The 7,808-nt window shown below is 55.2% G+C and overlaps 1 protein-coding gene across 1 annotated transcript in view; it reads right to left on the reverse strand.

Moving 5' to 3' along the window:
• The window catches only part of LOC140201831 (solute carrier family 23 member 2-like), a 116,616-nt gene extending 111,739 nt beyond the window's left edge, over positions 1 to 4,877 (reverse strand). The window contains exon 1 of the mRNA XM_072266539.1: positions 4,724 to 4,877. The gene's annotated coding sequence lies outside the window, so the exon portion shown is untranslated. The remainder of the gene's footprint in view (positions 1 to 4,723) is intronic.
• Positions 4,878 to 7,808: the final 2,931 nt, after the last annotated feature.

Here is a 7,808-nt window from a genome sequence, read left to right on the forward strand (position 1 = left end):
GGGCAGGCAGGAGAGGGAGAGAGCGAGGGGGCAGGCAGGAGAGGGAGAGAGCGAGGGGGCAGGCAGGAGAGGGAGAGAGCGAGGGGGCAGGCAGGAGAGGGAGAGAGCGAGGGGGCAGGCAGGAGAGAGAGCGAGCGAGGGGGCAGGCAGGAGAGAGAGCGAGCGAGGGGGCAGGCAGGAGAGAGAGAGAGAGCGAGGGGGCAGGCAGGAGAGAGAGAGAGAGCGAGGGGGCAGGCAGGAGAGGGAGAGAGCGAGGGGGCAGGCAGGAGAGGGAGAGAGCGAGGGGGCAGGCAGGAGAGGGAGCGCGCGAGGGGGCAGGCAGGAGAGGGAGCGCGCGAGGGGGCAGGCAGGAGAGGGAGCGCGCGAGGGGGCAGGCAGGAGAGGGAGCGCGCGAGGGGGCAGGCAGGAGAGGGAGCGCGCGAGGGGGCAGGCAGGAGAGGGTGCGCGCGAGGGGGCAGGCAGGAGAGGGTGCGCGCGAGGGGGCAGGCAGGAGAGGGAGCGCGCGAGGGGGCAGGCAGGAGAGGGAGCGCGCGAGGGGGCAGGCAGGAGAGGGAGCGCGCGAGGGGGCAGGCAGGAGAGGGAGCGCGCGAGGGGGCAGGCAGGAGAGGGAGCGCGCGAGGGGGCAGGCAGGAGAGGGAGCGCGCGAGGGGGCAGGCAGGAGAGGGAGCGCGCGAGGGGGCAGGCAGGAGAGGGAGCGCGCGAGGGGGCAGGCAGGAGAGAGAGAGCGCGAGGGGGCAGGCAGGAGAGAGAGAGCGCGAGGGGGCAGGCAGGAGAGAGAGAGCGCGAGGGGGCAGGCAGGAGAGAGAGAGCGCGAGGGGGCAGGCAGGAGAGAGAGAGCGAGGGGGCAGGCAGGAGAGAGAGCGAGGGGGCAGGCAGGAGAGAGAGAGAGGGGCAGGCAGGAGAGAGAGAGAGGGGGCAGGCAGGAGAGAGAGAGAGGGCAGGCAGGAGAGAGAGAGAGGGCAGGCAGGAGAGAGAGAGAGCGAGGGGGCAGGCAGGAGAGAGAGAGAGCGAGGGGGCAGGCAGGAGAGAGAGAGAGCGAGGGGGCAGGCAGGAGAGAGAGAGAGCGAGGGGGCAGGCAGGAGAGAGAGAGAGCGAGGGGGCAGGCAGGAGAGAGAGAGAGTGAGGGGGCAGGCAGGAGAGAGAGAGAGCGAGGGGGCAGGCAGGAGAGAGAGAGAGCGAGGGGGCAGGCAGGAGAGAGAGAGAGCGAGGGGGCAGGCAGGAGAGAGAGAGAGCGAGGGGGCAGGCAGGAGAGAGAGAGAGCGAGGGGGCAGGCAGGAGAGAGAGAGAGCGAGGGGGCAGGCAGGAGAGAGAGACAGAGCGAGGGGGCAGGCAGGAGAGAGAGAGAGAGCGAGGGGGCAGGCAGGAGAGAGAGAGAGAGCGAGGGGGCAGGCAGGAGAGAGAGAGCGAGGGGGCAGGCAGGAGAGAGAGAGAGAGCGAGGGGGCAGGCAGGAGAGAGAGAGAGAGCGAGGGGGCAGGCAGGAGAGAGAGAGAGAGCGAGGGGGCAGGCAGGAGAGAGAGAGAGAGCGAGGGGGCAGGCAGGAGAGAGAGAGAGAGCGAGGGGGCAGGCAGGAGAGAGAGAGCGAGCGAGGGGGCAGGCAGGAGAGAGAGAGCGAGCGAGGGGGCAGGCAGGAGAGAGAGAGCGAGCGAGGGGGCAGGCAGGAGAGAGAGAGAGAGCGAGGGGGCAGGCAGGAGAGAGAGAGAGCGAGGGGGCAGGCAGGAGAGAGAGAGAGCGAGGGGGCAGGCAGGAGAGAGAGAGAGCGAGGGGGCAGGCAGGAGAGAGAGAGAGCGAGGGGGCAGGCAGGAGAGAGAGAGAGCGAGGGGGCAGGCAGGAGAGAGAGAGAGCGAGGGGGCAGGCAGGAGAGAGAGAGAGCGAGGGGGCAGGCAGGAGAGAGAGAGAGCGAGGGGGCAGGCAGGAGAGAGAGAGAGCGAGGGGGCAGGCAGGAGAGAGAGAGAGCGAGGGGGCAGGCAGGAGAGAGAGAGAGCGAGGGGGCAGGCAGGAGAGAGAGAGAGCGAGGGGGCAGGCAGGAGAGAGAGAGAGCGAGGGGGCAGGCAGGAGAGAGAGAGAGCGAGGGGGCAGGCAGGAGAGAGAGAGAGCGAGGGGGCAGGCAGGAGAGAGAGAGAGCGAGGGGGCAGGCAGGAGAGAGAGAGAGCGAGGGGGCAGGCAGGAGAGAGAGAGAGCAAGGGGGCAGGCAGGAGAGAGAGAGAGCGAGGGGGCAGGCAGGAGAGAGAGAGAGCGAGGGGGCAGGCAGGAGAGAGAGAGAGCGAGGGGGCAGGCAGGAGAGAGAGAGCGAAGGCAGGCACGAGAGAGAGAGAGAAGGCACGAGAGAGAGAGAGAAGGCACGAGAGAGAGAGAGAGAGAGAAAAAGAGGGCAGGCACAAGAGAGAGAGAGGGGGCAGCCACAAGAGAGAGGGGGCAGGCACAAGAGAGAGGGGGCAGGCACAAGAGAGAGAGAGAGAGACAGAGAGAGAGAGAGAGAGAGGGCAGGCACGAGAGAGAGAGAGGGGGGGCAGGCATGAGAGAGAGAGACAGAGAGAGAGACAGAGCGCATGCATGCAGGAACATGCATGTGAGAGAAATTACAGCAGTGATGCTCACCCATCGTCCTATATAAACATGATCAGATAAAACATACATGGAAAAACTTCTCCATCAGCCAGTCAATGAGAAATACTTCCACCTCTCAGGAGGTCTGCTTATCTACATTATTTAACACCATGAGGTTGCAAATTTGAGATATGGGTGTTCTGGGAACAGCAGGGAATGAGAGGGAATGTGAGAGCATGCAGGAGAGAGATCGAAAGCAAAAGTGTGCGTGAGAGAGAGAGTGAGAAAGTGTGCACAAGACAGAGAGCGAGAATGTGCACAAGAGCGAAAGTGAGTGCGTGACAGAGAGCAACAGCGTGTGTGACAGAGAGGTCAAGAGCAGGCACGAGAGAGACAGAAAGAAAGGAGGAGTGAGAGAGAGAGAGAGAGGGCGCAAGAGAGAGGGAGCGAGAGGGCGCGGGAGAGGGATTGCATGAGAGAGAAGGAGAGGGCGCGAGAGAGGGGGGAGAGGGCGCGAGAGGGGGAGGGCACGATATGGGGGGGGAACGATATAGGGGAGGGCGCGACAAAGAGTGGGAGAGGGCGTGACAGAGAGGGGGAGAGGGCACGATATAGAGAGGGAGAGGATGCGATATAGAGGTGGCACGAGGGAGAGATTGGGGGCGTGGGGAGGGGGGCGTGAGAGGGAGTGGGCGCGAGAGAGGGATTGAGAGGACGCAAGAGAGGGGGTCGCAGGAGGGGGAGGGGGGAGAGGAGAGGAGGAGAGGGGGAAGGGGAGACGGCGCAAAAGAGAGATGGCACGGGGGTGCGACAGGGAGGGGGGACTGCGAGAGAGAGAGAGAGAGAGAGAGGGAGAGGGCGCAAAAGAGAGGGGGGAGAGGGCGCAAAAGGGAGATGGCATGGGGGGTGAGAGAGGTGGGGTACAGGGGAGGGGGTGCGAGAGAGGGATTGAGAGGATGCAAGAGAGGGGGGTCGCGGGAGAGAGGGAGGGGGAGAGAGGGGGGAGAGGGGGGAGAGGGGGGGAGAGAGGGGGAGGGCACGCGAGAGAGGGAGACGGCGCGATATAGAGATGGCACGAGAGAGAGGGGGCGAGAGGAGAGAGTGGGGACATGGGGGAGGGGGGTGCGAGAGAGGGATTGAGAGGACGCAAGGGAGGGGGAGAGGGGAGAGGGGAGGGGGAGGGATTGAGAGGACGCAAGGGAGGGGGAGAGGGGAGGGGGAGGGGGAGGGGGAGGGGGAGGGGGAGGGGGAGGGGTGCGAGAGAGGGATTGAGAGGACGCAAGGGAGGGGGAGAGGGGGAGAGGGGGAGGGGGGGAGGGGAGGGGGAGGGGGAGGGGGAGGGGGAGGGGGAGGGGGAGGGGGAGGGGAGGGGAGGGGGAGGGGAGGGGGAGGGGAGGGGGAGGGGAGGGGGAGGGGAGGCGGAGAGAGCGAGGGTGTGAAATAGCGAGGGGGAGAGTGTTTGTGTGTGAGACAGAGATAAAGAGACGGAGGTTGACAATTGGGTGGGCGCCTTTCTGCAAGTCCACTGGGCTTATTATCCGTACACTGTCAGTACCTGGAACAATCAAGAAGCCGCCATGCCTGAAAATAACCCCCCAAATGAAAACATTAGCCAGTAGTCTCCGCCGCGGCGATATTATGTAAACACTCTTATCAGTAGACCAGGAAGCCCCCTTCTCGGCTGCACTGTGTTCCTAGTTCTGCACCCGGGAGAGCATGTTCAGATCACCGAATACAAACAGAAGAGGTCTGTGAAAGTGGAGGTCACCGCGATTCATACCATTGTCCTGCGAGCCCTTCCATCTTTCCTCTCACTGTCACTCTCCCTGCAAGAACATCTTCACCATTATAAACCCCCCAAACGTGATCGAGGCAGCGAAGGCCAGGCAGAAGGCTGAAGCTGATCCTTTGCACTTCTCATTAATCCACCTCGTCCTGCCCTTTACAAAGTTTCTGGCCGAGATCACCTCAGCTCCGGTGACGGGCAGCAGCATTTCGCGAGGCTGACATTGAAATGAGAGGAATCGCACCGAGTCGTGATGGCAGTAACGGGAAACTGCAAAGCATGCGCGCCTGTCACGGTTTATGTAAGGTTCGGAGGAGGGCATTGTGTGTGGGGTGGCGGATGAATGAGGTGCGTGTGGGAGACCCACCGGGCGAGAGAGCCCCTGCTGTTACCTGGGAGTGAGGCCTACCGATGCCCCGGCCACACTGGGATCGCCTGCCACCAGTGCCGGCGCGGTACGGCTCCCTGACCGGCTCCCAGCGGCTCGACCAACGGCTCCCTTTCCCTGCAATGAAAACTGTGCTGCCGCAGCCGGAAGGCATCACCCGCTCTGCTCAACGTCATTCATGGAGAACCGAACCAAAAACGCAGTCCACCAATAGAAAAGCAACTCAGTTTGGAAAGAAGCGCCATCTGCAGTCATGTGCTTGGTGTCTGCTGTAGTGCATGGTCTCATCTTAATGCTTAACCTATTAGAAATGATTTAAGTTTGCTTAGCGTTAGGGTAAATATTGATCTGATTTCCCCTGCCATTAATTGTGCACCCACTCTACAACCTAACCACTTCCTTTTAAGTAGTAGTAGAAAGTTTATTGTTTATCAGCCCATAGAGTAGCCGCAGTCTGTTCCCATGGGTTATGAATGGATCAGTCCTGCTGAACGACCTTGGCCCTGAACGTCGACTGTACTCTTTTCCATGGATGCTGCCTGGCCTGCTGAGTTCCTCCAGCATTTTGCGTGTGTTGCGTGGATTTCCAGCGTCCGCTGATTTTCTCTTGCTGGTTATGAATCGAGGCCGGATTAACCTAGTAGCAAAAGTAGCATATGGTACAGGCCCCGCATTTTCGAGGGCCCCACCCGCACTAAATGCTTGCAAACTGCAGTCTGGTGAAATCGGCATCTCACCGTATTCTCACGACTGGGTAGGTGATTCATTTACACTTAAATAAATGACTTCAGCCACCAGTCTTCTGTTCTTTGACAAAGTACTGTGGATTGAGTTCATAACAATGCATTTCCTAAAAGCTGTGAAACCAGTTTCATTTGTAACAATGCATCTCTGGTGCCTCTGAGACAAGAATGCTAAGTTTACAGGTAGTTGCAAAGACACCATATCTATGCTTTTTGAATATGAATTGTCCTCTATGTTAGCATGTAACATACCAAATAATGTATTATGGATTTTAACTTGCATTCCTAAAGGCCATGAATGCCAGTTTAGGCATACTGGCGCCGGTAGAATGAATTTAATCAAAAGATGTGAAAACTTCAAAAGAATTGTCTATACTTTGTAACTATGAACTGTCCTTCGTGTTTAGCAAATCAATATCGAGCCTCAATCACAAGGTAGTTAGATCTGTTCTGCCAGGGGTCTCTGCCTGCTGTAATCTTGTTTTGTCGAATAAAGAAACTGCCTTGTACCTACTGGTAACGCAACGCTCTGTGATTTCATCCACACCACGACAACGACGATCTGGCAACGCTGTTGTTTTCATGTCAGGGAGCTGCATGCTGCATGGTACAGTATGTGTACGCAGGCATGTGTTGTCTCCTTGCTGTGTTGTGGTATAAATGCTCATGCAAACCAAGGAAGGGGACATAAATCATACCTATCTAAAACAACATGTGAGGAATTCATCAATCTGATTGGATCCAGCATACTGGATCACATTATCGGTGAAGTGAAGAAATACAAGTATTATTCTGTTTCATTGGATTCTACTCCAGATATATCTAATGTGGACCAGCTGACTTTGACTGTGCGCTATGTTTTGCCGTCTGGACCAGTTGAAAGATTTGTGAAGTTTTTGGATATGGAGGGTCATAGTGCTGAACAGCTCACTCTTAAGTTTACTTGACTTTTTAAAGGAAAATGACATTGATATAAAAGACTGCCATGGTCTGGTCAAAGTTATGACAATGCCAGCAACATGAGTGGCAAGTATAGTGGCTTACAAACACGAATTAAAGAGCTGAATGAGTTTGCGAATTACATTCCATGTCTTGCACATTCACTAAATTTGGTTGGAAAATGTGCTGCTGAATGTTGTCAAGAAGTATTAATTTTTTTTCAATTTGTAGAAAGCCTGTACATATTTTTTTCTGTTTATACATATCGGTGGGATCTCCTTTCTGCTGCATTATCTGATGGTGGTGCTCATTTGCCCATTGTGAAAAGAATGTCAGATACCAGGTGGTCAGCTCATTCAAATGGAACAAAAACACTTTTACACAGCTTTTCTGCAATAAAACAAGTCTTGGATGACATTTCAAATAACAATGATCAGAAGGCGGAGTGTCGACAACAGGCTCGTGGACTACTTTCAACCATGATGAAGTTGGAAACAGGAATAATGGTCATATTGTGGGATCAAGTATTACAGCATTTTCAAATGACCAGTGCTTCTTTGCAATCTTCTGGCCAAGACTTGAACACAGCTTGTGCACTCTATGAATCCTTGCATGGATATATTCAAGCCATGTGGTCTGCTTTTTCAGACATTGAGCAAAAAACCAAGGATCTGACTGAGTGTGAAGATTATCAACAGCAAACTCTAAGAAAACACAAGCAAAGTAGCGCGTATGATGATTTCAGTGTTTCCAGCACTCTTGATCCACTTGTTGAATCTCAAATGCCTTCTCAGAAGTTTAAAAGCCGAACATTTCTTGCCATTATTGACAGCTTGCTTTCTGCCCTGTCAAAAAGGCAGAAGGTTTATCTAAAGGTGAATGGTGTTTTTGGATTCCTTCATCAGTTACAGTCGTTTACACCTGAAGAGATCGTAAAGAGGTCATCAAATCGTATTAATCATATCCAGAAGATCTGTAAGAAAGTCTTAATGAAAAATTTGTGCAGTTTACTGAACTGTTGAAAACTGATCTTGCTCCTCAAATTGGCGCCAAACAAGACCTTGTAGAGTTACAGTTGTACCGTTTGATAACTGACAATTCTTTGGAGTCATGTTTTCCAAATGTAGAAAGTGCCTTGTGCATCTATTTGTCACTCATAATTACCAACTGCAGTGGAGAACGCTCATTTTCAAAATTGAAAAGGATTAAAAATGAACTAAGGAGCACCATGGGTCAAAACAGATTGAACAATCTCACTCTAATGAGCATTGAACGTGAACTTCTGCGTGAAATAGACATTTCCAGTGTCATCAACAAATTTGCTCATGCTAAATCTAGAAAATCTAACTTTTAAATTGTAGTTTTGTTACTTTTGACATTTGAAATTGATTCCTACATGTAAGTAAT

Source organism: Mobula birostris, chromosome 8, assembly GCF_030028105.1.
Source record: "Mobula birostris isolate sMobBir1 chromosome 8, sMobBir1.hap1, whole genome shotgun sequence".
NCBI lineage: Eukaryota > Metazoa > Chordata > Chondrichthyes > Myliobatiformes > Myliobatidae > Mobula > Mobula birostris.